Genomic DNA, 14,570 nt, shown 5'->3' with positions numbered 1-14,570 from the left:
GACATCATGTTGATTCAGCAGTGATGACCTGGGGTGGTCATCTTAAGGTTGAAAATGTCTCCCCTAGAGGTTATGGAAAGGTGGTATTGAAACTAAGAGTTCAAATAAAGCAATCCACAAAATAAGCAGGGAACTGCAGCTGGCCCTGGATAGGTCTGATGGTGCAATGGTACCTCCCCCCCAATGTTAACAACAGCCTGGGAATGGATTTCCAGCAAGTGAGTGTAGAGGAACTAAGCAGAGGCTTGACCCACTTCTGTGGCAGGTAAGTTTGGGAAACGTTAATGGGAGATAAGGGAACAGGTGATGACCCTTGGACACATTTGCAGGTGAAGAAATTTTCTGGGGGCCAGAAATATTATTGAGTCCAACCTGCCGTACTTGCAGAGATGGGAAGGCCTGGGAAAAAACGGAAAAAAATGTTTTTTGGGGGAGGTTTCTCCCCCCCAAAGCCATTTTTCCCAGAAAAAAAGTGTGTGGAATATTCAAACTATATCAAACTGTTTTTTTCAATTTTTCTGGAAACCAGATCTTCCCATCTCTAGTTGTGGGGCCCAGGAACGTGGGGTAGGAAGGCCTTTCTACTCATAAGGTTGGGCCCAGGCTTTGGAGCTGGGCTTCTTTTTTGTCACTTGGCAACGCATGATTTGGTTTATCCAAGGTTCCCACACTTGTCATTTCTCCTGCAGATGTTCTTAATAAGATGTGGCCCCAGTTTAAGCCATTTCATTCAACCCATCTCTATAATTTTGAATCCAGTTACAATTGTCCTGTGGTTCTTGCAGCTGAGGTTTGAGGCTAGATGAGTGTGAAGCTTCTCTTTTAGATGTGTAATCTCTGCCTATGTAGGGCTTCACTTGTGCTTGATCTGGAAGCTGCAGTTACAGGAGTGGGAAAGACTCTGTCAGCATATAACACCTGTGCTCAAAGATCTGTACTAGTTGCCAATTTGCTACTGGGACAAGTTCAAGGTGTTACTATTAGTTTCTAAAGCCCTTAATAACTTGGGCCCAGTTTACCTGCGAGATTGCTTTACCCCATATATGCCCACTCAGCCACAACGTTCTGCAGAACTACAGGTGCCGCATAATGCTCATTCTGCATTTGTAAGAAATTGGTCTTAGTGTGGCTGTAGCCACACTTTGGAACTCCCTGCCTATTGACATCAGACAGGTATCTTCACTATGTTGTTTTCAGAGCCTGCTAAAAACATTTTTGTTTAAAACAATCCTACTCAAATATGTAGAATATTTACATTTATTTACATATTTACAAGGATCTGCTTCCATTATCAACCTCTTATAGTTTGTAATATTGAGCAGTATTCAGTTATTGAATGAATGAATGAATGAATCAATGAATGAAAATGAAGTAATTATTACTTGTTTTCTCTGAATTGGGAACCATAGCCAGCACAACCCAGTTTTTCAGTTCTTGTCAAGTAAGCATGAAAGCTCTGCCCACTATGATGGTCCAAACACTCTAGTCATGCTCAGTGCCAGTCAACAAGCTTGAGACTGAGAACCCGCGCAAGGAAAAGTGTTGAATTAGAAAAAAATAATAGGATATTCAAAACTAGCTAAAAACAGACAGTGTCAAAGGGAACAAAGCTCAGTGCTGAACAGTATTGTAGAGATGGATTCAGAAGGACTGTGAATGTCTATGTTTATGTGTTATTAATGTTATGTTCCAAATATATTGAAGTACAAATGCTGATATAAAATATCATTTCATTGAAAGAAAGTGACAGGAAATGTTTGTATTGCTTACTTAATATGAAAATAAAGATCTTGACATTTAAGAAATAGCGAAGTCATCAAGGGTTTACAGTGGTACCTTGGGTTAAGAACTTAATTTGTTCTGGAGGTCTGTTCTTAACCTGAAACTGTTCTTAACCTGAAGCACCACTTTAGCTAATGGGGCCTCCTGCTGCTGCTGCACTGCGGCGGCATAATTTCTGTTCTCATCCTGAAGCAAAGTTCTTAACCTGAGGTAATATTTCTGGGTTAGTGGAGTCTGTAACCTGAAGCGTATGTAACCCGAGGTACCACTGTATTTGCAGCTAGAAAATCATATGGAATTTGTGTGTTTCCCCCTCCAGTATGTCTTCATCGTTTCAATGTGATATAAAGCATTTATACATTCTTTACAACCTAGTTCTATTTAATTCCCTCTTATTTTAATTATTCACAACCACTTCATTGGGTTCTCATAAAGAATAGCTTACTGAAATTACGGAGACTTGTTCTTATGGAGAGTTAGTGATCGTATTACTGTTTTTATTGCTTGTTCCTTTATCTACTTCCACTTTTTAAACTGCAATCCTGAATAAATAGGGAGGATGTAATCCCCAGTGAACACAATGAGACTTCCTTCCATACCCAGAGCTCTGTGGTTATCTTGGCTCTCTTTTTAGTTCTTTGCATTTTATGGCAGTTTCCCTCTGTTTTCTTTTTGTTCTGTACAAATACATGCTTCCAAATGGGGATTTCTTATTCATAATTTTCAGATCTGACACCTTCCAAAGGAGTAAGACAAAGCGCTATGATCTACTTTCACGGTGTGAGCTGTGGAAATCTTTGCAGTCCATTGCCAAGAATGAGCATCACAGGAAGCAGGTACTTTCAGTTGAACTAAATTTAGTAAAATGCACGTTGAAATTAGTATTGAAATACAGCAGTTAATAATATTTTAGGAAGGTGTAAGGAATAGATTCAGAGCAACTGGAAGGACAGCTCTGAAGCATGTACTGTTGAACTTGGGTGATGCCCAATATGTTGGTTGCTGCTTGGCACTGATAGTAACTGAATAAGGTCAAAAGTTCTGTATGTTTTTTCTTCTCATCTGAGGCCATCGGCCAGCAGCCGTAATAGCTGTCAGCTGTGATGAGAAGTAGGGGCTGTAGGAAGAGTACATCAGTACAGACCCATCCCAAATCCTAGAATAGGCTACTCTACTTAGTCATTTATACTTTACTTCTTGAAGCACTGCAGGACTGTGGGAATTTTCACCTTCACTGGAACCTCAGAGCCAATTCATGACATCAGATTAAACATATGACTTCTCACAGAAGTGCCAAAAGTTACAACTTGCTGGCCATAGCTCTGTAAAGTTAGATTCATGCTACATATGATTTATACTATGCAAATCTCCAGTCAAACTCCCCAAACATTATGATAATAGCAAGAGTGAGAACTAGAATTTGCTAAACAAATTAGTGATTTTTTAAAAAGAGGGGTTGTTTCTCAGGATTTAGAATTATGTCTTGAAGTACATGTGTGTGTCTCTCTGAGAGAGAGAGAGAGAGAGAGAGAGAACAAAAAAATGTGGATAGGAGTGTATTATAAGAACAGAGCATATAAGTACCGGTAGGTTTTTTGAAAGCCATATAACTCAGCGTTTGATGATGCTTTGTTGGAAATCACACCTATCCCAGACCACTTCTGTTGTGTCTGTTTTTAGGAGCAGTTGCTTATACATTAATCTTTGGTCACCTAGAGAGCAAATCTAACTTCTGGGTGGGGAGCAATGGAGTTCAAATCTGAAGCCCTGTCACTTGCATTGGTCAGAGCAGAAGGGGGTGGCAGTATTTTACTTTTTTTGCTGTACCAGTACCAAACTGACTCTGCAGAGATATTGAAATTGGGTCCCCCCTGGCTGCTGGACCGTCTTAACACTCAGTAGATTCATGGGTGACTCAGCTCTACCTCTTTCCAGTTCTTGCTCTACCCTGCTTTGGGGGCCTTACACTTGCTACATGTGACAGTAGTCTGTCCAGAGCCCACATTATTGGTGGATGTAGGAAAGACCTCTGTCCGCTGTTAGCAGAGCTAATCAAAGATGGATGAAGACTGATGGAAAAAATCTGTCCCCACAAAATGCTCTGCCCCAAAGTGTTTCTCCTGCATTGCTAATATGTCAGTCTTTATAACTGGAGTAAATTACAATCAATGAGTATTGAACATTGTCAACAATTGATGGTGTTAAAAACTGTGTCTTTCATTCTTTCTCAGTTCAATGCCACAGATGCATTACTTTACATTATAGAAAATAAAAATAAAATATTTCTGAGTAAAGATCTAATGGACCATTCATAAAACCCACAGTTAATAATACAATGCAAGTATTTGCTAAAAGAGGGGCATTCTGGTTCAGGTATACATGCAGCCAGGATTTCATCTGTAAAAGGAATACCGGTAGTATTTTCACTTCAAACTTGATATGAATTATACGCTTTTTGTACCACATTTCCCATTCTTTGGCAATCAGTACTGCATCAGTCTTCCCACATGCTATTGACTGGTAAAGCTATTTCATACATATCTGCTTGCAGAGCAGTGATGTTACTCCAATTCTTTAGTAATGTTTCTTGTTTACTGACGTCTTCCCAGAACAACTTTTAGCCAATTCAATTTTACAGTTATGGATGCTAAATGTTTTAAATCACTCTCAAATACTTCATCATGTGCTGTTCAACTGTGTCTTAAGCTCCCAGACTGATTCCAAAACTAACAGTTGGATCTGGAGTTGGTCAGCTGTTGAACAAGCTATTTACACATGTCAGCATCAAAGCACCTCGGCCAATAATTAGCCACTTCTTTTAAAATTTATGTGTAGAATCCTTACATTGTAATTGAAGAGGAAGGTTGTGATTAGTAGATATTTAGCTTATTTTTTAAAGAATATTTAGCTTCTTCCAGAAAATGAATTACTAGATAGGGACAGACATTCCTATAATGTGCATAATATGAACTGCATTTATAAAAAAACAACCTTAAACCCTTTTGCTGATAGGTATGAAGTCAATGATAGTCATAAAAGGCAGGCTCGATAGTGAGAAAAGCATGTAGTATTAGGAGGATTATAAACTCAGTTGTTTAGAAAGCAGAAATTTAAGAAGACCTTTTGTGGACATAGTGATATCCATGGTGGGAAGTGCTTCTGGCACGAATGTGTACTGCAGCAAAAGTAGGGTGAAGGTAAATATGAATAATAGCTAAGCACTTATAAACAGGTGCAGCACATTTTGTCTTCCCTGGAGGCTTGCCACTGTTATGTGATAGCTCAGCTTCTGTACAGCTGGGGTGGCAGTGATATTGAATGCACATCACTCTGCATAAGGCACATAAACGAATATGTCCTGATAAAGTCACATTAGAGGTGCTGAATGCTCATTCAGTAGTTAACAGGATAATATTGTAATATTATTTAATATTAATATGGAATTTCTCTACCTTTTGCATGTTTGTCCCAGAAAATCAACCTGGTATTTAGGTGAAATTAAAAGCTATCTTGATAAAATAATTAGCGTACCTCTTTTCTACTGGCTACAATCTTGGTAGCTTTCCAGAGGTGCACTTTGCATTGTTGGAGATCCAAACATTTAGGTTATTAGATAAATTTCTAACACAGAAATTTATCTTATTCCCACATCCAGAGTTCATTTTCAACCCACTGATCTACAGTATTGATGCACTTTAATTTTTTTCCTTTTATTGCCAGGTTTCTCAGTTTTCCTCTTCCTGTTTCTTGGCCCCCCCCTTTTTTTCTTTCTCCTGCATTTTCCTCACCCCACATCTCTCTCATTTTCTTAAAATCCTTGGTATTATTATCACTTCCTGTATATCTGTGTTTTGCTCATTTTAACGGATGTCTTGCATGTGGTACATAATGATTTCATAAGCCACCCTGAGATCGCTTGATAAAGGGTTTGCTTATAAATTGATGGTGTTGATAGTTGTAGTAATAATAATATTAAACACTTTGCTTCTTTCAAGGCTTAATTTGTGTCAGAGTCAACCCCATAACCTATTTAATATCAGGGTTGCATTCTGAGATATAAGAAGAGAAGTTTCTATGTGCATAGGGATTTTCCCTCAAGACCAAGTAAATCAGCACATGCCTGTTTCTATACATTTTGGATTAAGGGAGTATTGCTTCTAGAGTAGGTAACATGCCTTCCAGCCCAAGGAAATAGCACACTTTCTTTTTACAAATAATTCATACCCAATTCAAATATCCTTTACCCATCATTAAATAAACATTAGGGATGGGAAAGATATTCTGTTCAATTTGCATTTAAAGGTGAACTTCCTTAATTCACTTTACAAAATAACACAGGAACTGAAACAGCCATTGCACTTTTTTGAATTTTGCAGTGCAAGTTTCCAGGCAAGTAATACGTACAAAAATGCATATAGCAGAGTAAAGTGTGCAGGAAAATGCATATATTATTAATACAAACTATACATTCAAAGCAACATAATTAACAGGAAACTAAAATATTATCTTAAGTATTACAAAATATTTCAAAATAAAACATTACAAAGGAGGTCAACTACACAATGATGCCGCAAAGTTAACAAAAAAACAACAACCAAACCCTTCAGGACTTTCTGTTTGCTTCTGATTGGAATGGCGGCGGATTCTGTGTTGTCCACTTAGCAGCAACTGTTTCGGAGCTGGATCAGGCTGAGGGGAGAGTGTGAAGACTCCACACACCCCTAAAAACCCCATGGATGAGTGGGGCGCCGAGGGTTCCTGCAGAGCGAGAAAACTCGCCGCGATCTCTCTGCGACCTGCCGCTGACTCTAGCAGCAAGTGGAGGGGGGGGGGGGAGAAGTGGCTTGAGTTGGCTCAAAGGCAAAATTGCACCCGCCAGGAAGTCAAATATAAAATGCAGATTTAAAACAGCTTAATTAACAAGAGAGTAAAATATTATCATAAACATAGAATTGAGAGAAACCAAAATTGACAGATTTGCCCATCAATAAACCTTATCTAGTCTATGTACCTTCGGAATTGGGTGCATTTGCCAAATGAATTATGATTTAAAACACAAAGGAAGATGAGATAGATGAGAAGAAAACCTTTCCTGGGATTACAGTTTGTTTGTTTGTAAATTATTGTTATTTTAAAAATAAAGTTTAAATACTTTAAATACTGCTTTCAGGTGGATCTCACAAAGCAGTTTACATGAGATTATTGCAGCAATAATAATAGATTCTTCTAAAAAGTTGCAATAAAATGAAAAGGACAACTGTTTAGAAGAAGCTATCGCTGCTGCTGCTTACTTGCCTCAGGCCTAGGTGTTTCTCTCATCCTGTGGAGACAATTGGAGGAATGAGGAACCATCACTGGGAGACCTTATAATTTTAATTTTTGAGGTACCAGTAAAGTTAACAGCTTTAACAACTATTTCCATTTGTGTGAGGATATTTCACAGCCAAATGTGGTAAAACCATGAATAAATACTTTGCTCTATCTGGTAGGTTTGCCTATTTACCTTCCTATGAAAATGCATAGGATTAGGCTACATGCCTTCCCTGCCTCCTCCAAGCAGACTCAGCACACTGGGACCCAGTGTACTGAGGAAGTATACCAGCTCTGGGGGTGCTTGCACAAAGTCTTGTGGGGCCATCTAAGTACCCATGAGATTTCCCAGAGCATCCCTAGCCCCTCAAACAAGGCAGAGAGCTTAAAAGCTCTTTTCACGTCTGGTCCGCTTGGGTTACTGGCAGTAGGGAGGTGAGGGAGAATATATTTTCCTCAGTTCCACCCTCACCCTTTGTTAGAGAGTCTTCCAGCCCTCTAGAACCTATTTTCAGGATAGGGGCTGTAAGGAGAATGAAGAATCCCACTTCCACTGGTGTGAGTGCCCTGTGGGTGTAGTCTGCACAGTGAATGCTTCCTTCAGTGGGAACAAACTAAGGATCTTAAGTGGTTTATGTTAAGGCTTATAAAATTGTGCATGGTACATTCATTACACTAGAAGTTGGGATTGCTCAATGAAGTTGATTGTTAGTAGATTCGGGACAACAAAATGAAGTACTTTTTCACACAACACATAGCTAATAGAATAGTAATCCATACTATTTTAGCAAATTCTAAGGGTTAAAATCATGAATTATAGGTGATGGATCCATGTAGATGGTGACTGCATACATCAAAGAGAATTACCATCACTTTTATGCTCTGCTTGGAAGCTTCCAGAGGCACCTAGGTGTCCACCCCTGGAAACCAAACGGCGTACTGTGATCTAATCCAGCAAGGCAGTTATACTAAAAATTAAAAAGAACCCTACAGTTTCTTCCAGAACCAGGTCTTTTTTTGAGCCAGAACTCACTGGAACTAAGTTTCAGCACCTCTCAGGTGAGCCCCATTGCCATTCTAAGAGGCAGATGTTTGTGGTGGGTTCTGGTACCTCTTTTTCTAGAGAATTAGCACTGCCCAGAACTGTAGTGTTAAAAAAAGTTGGAAGCAGAAAACAAATTAGAAGGCTTAATATTTCTGTTAACCTAAAACCACCAAATTCCTTTTCCACCAAATTTCACAAAAGCAGTTTGAGAGCCCCAGGTGCCTGGACTGCAGTCCCAAATTGATAGTGTTGTTGAGGGAAGCAGAAGGACCTAGAATCATTCTGTTGTCCCAGCAAGCGATTAGATTTGTGACAATCAGATATGTTGCAGTTTGTTTCTAGCACTGTGCAAGCTCCTCCTCCTTTTTGCTGGATGCAGGCTTCTTCCCCTTCCTGCAGCACATGTTTTTGTATGAGGCACTAAATAAAGAAGGGCCATTCAGTTGTGGGAACCTGTTTCTGCACATGGATTGCCATGTGCTGTTCTGATCTGTATACATTCAGAAGCAAAGAAAACTGCCAGAGGTTGAGAGAAGAGAGGGAGCTACATCACTGCTGAGAGAAATGTGGTTGGAAAAACTGTTAATAGTAGTTAAAGCTGAAAATCACTTACAATGTAGTATTTTACATTCATAACATAGTTCTTAGAATGATTTCCATGGATACACATCCTAGAAAACCTTCCATTGGAAAGGTTCAACCATGCAACTTACTGGAAGATTATCTTGTGAAATGAAACCATCCAGCCTCATCTCACAGTATCATCTTTGAGCAAATTGCATTCTGTTGAAATGTTTTCATACGTATACATCTCTTGGATGCCAAACATTATGAGAGGATTGACCTCTATATCTCTCCCTACTATGGAATGTTCCAAACTGCTGTCAAAATCAGAGGTATTAATAGCTTTAGAATTAAATGTCATATGCATTATCTTCAACTGTCAGGCAAAACTGCAACTTAAACTGAGACCTTGACTCATATATCAACATTGTTCAATGGCTGTATTGTTTGATCCAGCACAGAAAGGGCTGGATCAAGATCCTTCAAAATAGAAAAACAAGACCTAATCTGGACCAAGAACTAATTATCTGTATATTTCCCCACAAACATTCTTTGTGCATGGTCTAAGATTTTCATTGATAGAAGAGTGATGGTGAAAAACAGGGGTTGTATCCAAGATTGTACAAGTAGAATAGACTTCTGTTCACACATCCCTCCCCCTGCACAACCTAAAAATCTAATAGAACCTCTAGAGCAGATTTTGTGGGTATGTAGGGGGCTGCAAGGCAGAAGAAAGAAATTCTGTTGCACTTGTAGAATGTTGGCTACAACCCTATGTCTATCATTTTTCCATTTTCTTTTCTCTGGAGTCAACATAGCAACTAGGCATACTCTTTCACATTATTTTAGACCAACAGCGCATGATTTTATGAAAGAGAAATGTTCCTGAATTGTATTTTGAATTATAGTAATGAATGTGACTGCCAGTCACGTAATAATGAATATTAAAGTACAACGTAACAAAACAAAATATTTTTGATATAAGATCTTAGAGGAATGAACCATAACATTGCATGTTTTTGTATCAGAACTCACTTTAAGAAACTTATCTGTTGCTATCTGATTAGTTGAAGATACAAATGGTTAATATGCAGGAGGGTTGATTTATGCTGCAATCCTAGCTCTACTTACTTGTGAGTAAACCCCATTAAATTCAGTGGGACATACTTCTTAATAGAGTTGATTAAAATTCTATTGCAAAAATACTCTCCCCCGGGTAGGGCTGCAGCACCACAACTAGGGTAGGTGGCGCCATTACAGAACTTGTCACTTGTGGGTGGAGCTTGGCAGAATCTAGAATTTGCTACACTTTCAGACCCCCAAATTGACTTTCTGGCAGAACATGCAGGAAATTGCAGAACATGCAATTTTTCATTCAATTTTGTATATTTAGTTTTTACGAGCCGTGTATATTTGTGTGTGTCCTTTTATTTCTTTCCTGTCATTCGATTTCTAATTCATCATCAGAACTGTGTTTACATTTTTTAAATAATATTATATAGGAAAAAGTAATCTATATAATTATTATTTCCAAATGTAATTATTAGTCTATTGAAGACACATTGAGATGCATTAATCCCAGACGGCATACTGAATGCATCAGCAGAAACTTTAGGAAGATGAGAAGCTCCTTCTGTTTCCTGCAGAGGGTTACAGATGCCTCAAAATATCACATTCACAAGCTTAGCACGTATATTAGGTTTTAGGCATTTATAGATTTCATTCTTTATATATAGCCTATGTATGTCTTGAAAATAATTCTGCAGTGGAATCTTTTTTATTAAGCTGAGATCGTCAGTGCAAATGTAATAAACGAAAAGGCAATTAATTAATTTCTTAATCAAGCATTGCCTTGGCCAAGCATAGTTACCATAGTGAGAGGCAAGTTTCCAGGTCTCAACATTCCAGACATGTTAATCTAATGGAAACTAACGGAAAATCTTAAGTAAGAGTATTTTAGTGATGCCATTAAGATGTGATCTATTACACTTTGGTTTCAAGTTTCAAATGATCGTATTATCTTGGTCTCAAAACTTGTTTGCAAAATGAATTGTAGTGGTGGTAGTACTAGCTGGAAACTGAGAAAAACATTTTAACATGTCATACCAAATTGATACACTTTTGTGTTATATTTTATCAGGATTTTTAAATTGCAAATAATGTTTAAGACTGATTACCATTTTACACACCTTAATTGATTACCTCTATCATCTGGTTTCCTATTTGTTTTTCTGATGGTTTACTTGAAATAACAATGCTACTTAAGTTTATTTGCAAAAGTGTTTATTCCAGCCCCCCTGGATAACTGCATGTTATTGCATATTTAGACCTTGTGATATTCAGATAGCCAACTGGTATTGTATATTGATTGGTACTGCACATTGACATACATTCACACAGAACCAAAGACCTGCCTCCTGGCCAGGATAAATATTTACATAGGTGTAAGGGAATGAGATGTTAAGGAAACAAGAGGAGCAGAGGGAGAGCAAATGTTGTGTTGGAGCCTTGAACTGCTGTACACAGGGTTGAGAAACTAGCACCGAATATACCACATGCTCATCTTCTTTCTACACTAGCCATCAATGAAAACTTTTCTATTTTAAATGTTTGCATAGATTGCCTTATTTCTACATATAGTACTTGATATAGCTCTGCTAACATTAGCACCACAATTGCACTATGATCCTTCAGGCAGCTGGCAATACTCTAATGCTTTTGGATAGTGACATAAAAGGGAAAGGGATATATCTTCTTTCAGTGTGCATGTGTAACTGCAATTAGTGTTAATAGGAGTTACGTGCTCACATTGGGAGGAAAACATATCCCTGAAATATGTAACTATATTTACAATTGGAAAATAAATATACCCTACCAGCGCTGCATATTACTTTTAGAGTAAACATCTGTTCTCAAGGAAAAATATGCACTCTTATAATGTCCTTGCCTTTATTTATTTTTATATTCTTTCTGCTTTAGAATACTTGATCGGCCCACAGATTATGTGAAAATTTCAGCTTCCTTAACCTTTGCGATCCTATCCACAATGTAATCAATGTACTTTTACTTAATTTTTTTGGAAGAAAATAGGTTTATAATTTTTTCTATAATTTATATTTGCCCCATCATCATTTATCCTTTGTGATTCTTAAATTCAATTTAAAGTAAATGTTAGATCCTTAATCTGCTTGACCCTTTCAGCTGCTTTGCCTCAAATAGTGGCATAGATATTGTGCAGTTCTATGCTGCATGCTATTACATGATTATTCCCATGGAAATGTGGCCTTTCAGGAAAATTATAGTTGGGCAGGCTCAGAGATGGCAGTGGCCTGAGATAAAGGGTCAGAGAAAGTGAACAACAGCAAGGGGATTAAACAAAGAAGAAATAAAGCAAACAAGTTTCCTAGGAAGGAAAGTGTGGAAGTGTGAAGAAAGAAACTTAGTTAAGAAAATGTGAAAACCGCTCAAGGGAAATAAGCAGAAGTAGCAGGTGTCTGAGCTAGAACACAGAGGAATGGAAAAAGCAGAGGTACCATTTCAATTTACAGATGCGGGCGATTTTCAGCTATTCGGTTTCTGGAAATATTGGCGCACTTCAGGTACATGAATGGATACTGGAAAGCCAGGGGTGGAGGAATATTTTATCCCTCAGCCTAATGACATGCAGGATAGATGTAATCAAAAGATGGAAGGAGGAAGGCAGGGGCCCTCTGCAAGTAAGCTGTTCAGATCTCTGGCAAGAGAGTAGGTCCCTCTGCTTGGGCATATCTAGGAGTTGGTGAGGTTGGCAACCACCAAAGGCACAAGCTCGGGGAAGTGGTGCAAAATTGGCACCTCTCCACTGTGGTTCAGAGTGGCTATGAGCCCGTCTGTCCATCCGTATTCTCCCTGTTGCTCTGGGCTGCTTCCTGTTGCTTTGGGCCATTGAGAAAGTCACGGTGGAGTGCGAAAGGTGACAAAAAGCAAAATTTATGAGTTTATGGTCCATGGTCCAGGGTGGATGGGTAGGTGGCAATACAGCTCTTTGAAAAGGCTGCAATGGAACCTAGGTACGTGAAAAGAGAGAAAACTGGGGTGGTAAGAGTGTGTGAAGGTGAAGTCAGAGGAAGGAGAAGAAGGGAGTTTAAGAAAAAGGAGGGTGGTAGAAAGTGTGAAATAGCGATGTTGCAGAAAGAGAACCACTTTTTGTTTTGGCACCACCCACTACCAGCATATGACCCATTGCAGATTGCTCTTATGATAATGTAGTCCTTGATAGAAAAAGTTTCCCATTCCTTCTGTATGCAATTATGTAATAACTGCATGAGGATGATTGACTAAGATGTGAAGTTTCATAGACTCTTGATGCAATTGATGTTGAAAGTAAATTCTCTTGCCTGGGTTCTGTAGTTTGGAAATTAGGGAGTCTGCTTTTTTTCTTCTTCTTTATTACAAACTGTAGAAAAGGTTAGAAACCTTGGAGTGTGTTCAATGTGAACTATAAAAAATAATTTTGACATTATTAAAAACATTTTCAAATAAAAACTTACACTGAACTAGCAAGTTGTTTTTGCCATATCGCTTGTAAGAAATCACAGCTAATGGAAACTGTTTTTAGGATATGAGATAAGATGCTGCATTTTGTGCCATATATCAGTGGCATTTTCTCTATGGCCCATCACCCAGGCTGTATAGTAATACCACATGGCAATAGTATCATGACACAGCAAACATCTTATCGCAGCCAAAAAGCATCTATGTAATATTCCTTCACTGCCATTGAGATTGTTTGGCACAGTTCTACTAAATCATGCTGAATAGTAGTGTAATGAAGATGAAGCTGTGTTTGTGTGTATTGTTTTGATTTATGAAACTCAGTATGTCAAGTATATTGGCTATAACTGGCAGTGAAACACCAATAAATCTTACTTAGGCCCATCTTTTGAGCAAATCAAAGAAAAATTGTCTTACCCAAGCTTATCAGCATGGAAATGTTTTGGGTTGTGTTTTGTTTTGTCATTTCCAGAATATGGAATATTTTTTACCACATACCTTTTGTGTTATTTATGATAAGTGATCAGTGGATAAACTGGGTCCAAGACAAAACATATGGAACATAGTTTTAGACTAGCTTATTTTTGAAATATTGATCAAAACTGTTCATTGCTGCTGCTGCTAGTTAAGGTGTTGCTTATGATCTCTGAGTGAATCTTGTACATCAGTAAGTAATATTTTTTCTGAGAACAAAGTGAAGTATTCAGAAACAAAGCAACCTTTAAAACCTGACTTATTGCCAATCTGTGTGAATATTCTCTTTCAAAAAGTGCAACAGAACTAGATCCAAATGTTGCAAGCATGGAATGTAATAGGATTTTAAAGAATTGTATTATTTAAATTATTTGGTAGGAAAATATTTTTAAGGACTCCTGTTCCCCAGTTCAGGCAAAGCCCATCAAAACATGCTATTTGGGCAGAGTGAGGCAGCCATGTATGGCAGCAGAATTTGGGTATGTCAACAGGGCAGTAAATTTTATATATTGGTGAATTTTAATCCAAGGGGGGAACATTTATGGACTTTTTATCCTGAGGTGCCAGATAACTTTGTTGGCCCTGAAAATTATTGCTGTTGACTCAGGGAAAGCACAGTTATGCACAAAATATTAGGGCTTTAGTGCTTTGAAGAAAAATGTCTCTTAAAGGCATAAATTGGAGAATGTGGTGCATTCAGTTTAATGTGAAGCTATCTATTTAAAAAATATTTCTTCAGCATTAGAAGAGACATGTGTAAATCTTGTCATTTGTGTGAGTTTTAAGACAAGGACCTATTTTATTATCATAGATTGTCTATATAATTTATTGCAACAGCAGCTACCATTGTATCCAGGACTTG

General features: G+C 38.1%; 1 long non-coding RNA gene across 1 annotated transcript in view; it reads left to right on the top strand.

Annotated features, from left to right (window-relative positions):
- The window catches only part of LOC310664853, a 63,942-nt gene that overhangs the window by 12,918 nt on the left and 36,454 nt on the right, over nucleotides 1–14,570 (top strand). Inside the window, exon 3 of the long non-coding RNA XR_014505075.1 lies at nucleotides 2,510–2,618. This is a non-coding gene — a long non-coding RNA (uncharacterized lncRNA). The remainder of the gene's footprint in view (nucleotides 1–2,509; nucleotides 2,619–14,570) is intronic.

This window comes from Podarcis tiliguerta (assembly GCF_965153285.1).
Source record: "Podarcis tiliguerta genome assembly, chromosome: 1".
NCBI lineage: Eukaryota > Metazoa > Chordata > Lepidosauria > Squamata > Lacertidae > Podarcis > Podarcis tiliguerta.
This window is presented reverse-complemented; position numbering and strand designations above follow the sequence as displayed.